The 2,378-nt window shown below is 66.4% G+C and overlaps 1 non-coding gene across 1 annotated transcript; it reads left to right on the forward strand.

Annotated features, from left to right (window-relative positions):
• The first annotated feature begins 231 nt into the window (after nt 1–231).
• Nucleotides 232–350, forward strand: LOC131863396 (5S ribosomal RNA). Its single transcript, XR_009362317.1, has one exon. It is a non-coding gene; the product is annotated as a 5S ribosomal RNA (ribosomal RNA).
• Nucleotides 351–2,378: the final 2,028 nt, after the last annotated feature.

The following is a 2,378-nucleotide window of genomic DNA, read 5'->3' on the forward strand; positions in this document are numbered from 1 at the left end:
GCAGACGGGACACTGCACGCACACGACGCCCCGTCCAGGTGCACGCACGTAGGCCGGGCCGGGTGCACACCCGACGCCCTAGCAAGGTGCGCGCACCCGGGCAGGGCTCACACTTGGCGAACGGGGCGCACTTCGCGAGGGAGGGTGTGCACCTCGACGGGGGTGGGTGGCCGGGGTGGATTCGCACGTGGGTCGCGGTTTGCTAAGTACACACTGCGACAAGCTCATAACGGGTGCGATCATACCAGCGTTAGTGCACCGGATCCCATCAGAACTCCGCAGTTAAGCGCGCTTGGGCCGGAGTAGTACTGGGATGGGTGACCTCCCGGGAAGTCCCGGTGTTGCACCCTTTCTTAGTTTTTCGCCGGGCGTCGCAATGCTATTTGAATAAACCTTTTGCCCGTTTGCGTTCTCGTCGGGGCCGGGCCGGGCCGGGGTGCGCTGCCCGCACTACCGCGCGCGCGGGGGGCGACACCGAGCGCGCACCCGAGGCGCCCCGAGCACACAGGCCACGGTGCAACCCGGGCGTTGTGCGCGCACCCCGGTGCGCCCGAGGTGCTGCGCGCGCACCCAGGTGAAATCGGTGTGCACCTCGGCCAGTGCGCGCTCGGTCGAGTCGCGCACGTTGGCCAAGGTGCACGGTGATGTTTCTTACTCTAAGGTTCCGCACCAGACGCCCGGGACAGGTGAGCGAAGCTGGGCGGGGCCGGGTGCGCGGCCGGGGCAGGTGCACGCAGCTGGAGAGAGCTTTGGAGCACACCAGAGGTGCGCACCTTGGAGCACACTTCGGAGCGCACCAATGATGCGCTCCATTCAAAAGTTTCCTGAAAAGGCAAAAAAAGTTGAGATTATAGAATTTCCCACTTGAGAGATTGTAAAAAAAAAAAATTTAAAATGAAGGAAACGCGGGTGCCAAGGTGTGCGCGCCCGGGTGCGCAGCCCAGCCAAGGTGTGCGCACCAAGGCGCCCACCCTGGCGAAGGTGCACGCAAGGTGCGCACCCGAGGCAAACCGGACAATTAACCCAACTTTCGACTTCGCGCGCACCTGCGCACGTTGGAGCGCACTTCGGAGCGCTCCTTGGTGCGCACCAATCTTGGGCACCTCGGAGTGCACCATGGCGCCCACCAAGGTGCGCACCCGGGGCAAACCGAGCTCCGACTTCGTGCGCACCTTGGAGCGCACGAAAGGTGCGCACCATGGCGCCCACCAAGGTGCGCAGCCCAGCCAAGGCGTGCGCATCAAGGTGCGCACCCTGGCGAAGGTGCGCACCCGGGGCAAACCGAGCTCCGACTTCGTGCGCACCTTGGAGCGCACAAAGGGTGCGCAACCCAGCCAAGGTGTGCGCACCCCGGGCAAACCGAGCTCCGAATCGTGCGCACCTTGGAGCACACTTCGGAGCCCTCCTTGGTGCGCACCGATGTTGCGCACCTCGGAGCGCACCCGGGGAAAACAATGCAATTAACCCGACTTTCGACTTCGTGGGCACCTCGGAGCGCTCTCGGGTTCGCACCTCGGAGCACACCGAGGTGCGCACCTTTGATGCGCTGCCTTCACCAATTTCCAGAAAAGGCAAGAAAACATTGAGAAGGTGTGCGCACCGAGGTGCCCACCCTGGCGAAGGTGCACGCGAGGTGCGCACCCGGGGCAAACCGGGCTCCGACTTCGTGCACGCCATGCTGCGCACCTTGGAGGGCCATGGTGCGCACCTTGGAGCACACTTCGGAGCGCTCAATGGTGCCCAACCCAGCCAAGGTGCCCACCGCGGCGAAGGTGCACGCGAGGTGCGCACCCGGGGCAAACCGGGCTCCGACTTCGTGCACGCCGCACCTTGGAGCACACTTCGGAGCGCTCCTTGGTGCGCACCAGGGCGCGCAACCCAGCCGAGGTGCCCACCCCGGCGAAGGTGCACGCGGGGTGCGCACCCGGGGCAAACCGGGCTCCGACTTCGTGCACGCCATGGTGCCCACCGCGGCGAAGGTGCACGCGAGGTGCGCACCCGGGGCAAACCGGGCTCCGACTTCGTGCACGCCGCACCTTGGAGCACACTTCGGAGCGCTCCTTGGTGCGCACCAGGGCGCGCAACCCAGCCGAGGTGCCCACCCCGGCGAAGGTGCACGCGAGGTGCGCACCCGGGGCAAACCGGGCTCCGACTTCGTGCACGCCATGGTGCCCACCGCGGCGAAGGTGCACGCGAGGTGCGCACCCGGGGCAAACCGGGCTCCGACTTCGTGCACGCCGCACCTTGGAGCACACTTCGGAGCGCTCCTTGGTGCGCACCATGGTGCCCACCAGGGCGCGCAACCCCGCCGAAGGTGCACGCGAGGTGCGCACCCGGGGCAAACCGGGCTCCGACTTCGTGCACGCCGCACCTTGGAG

This window comes from Cryptomeria japonica, unplaced genomic scaffold, assembly GCF_030272615.1.
Source record: "Cryptomeria japonica unplaced genomic scaffold, Sugi_1.0 HiC_scaffold_61, whole genome shotgun sequence".
Classification (NCBI taxonomy): Eukaryota; Viridiplantae; Streptophyta; class Pinopsida; order Cupressales; family Cupressaceae; genus Cryptomeria; species Cryptomeria japonica.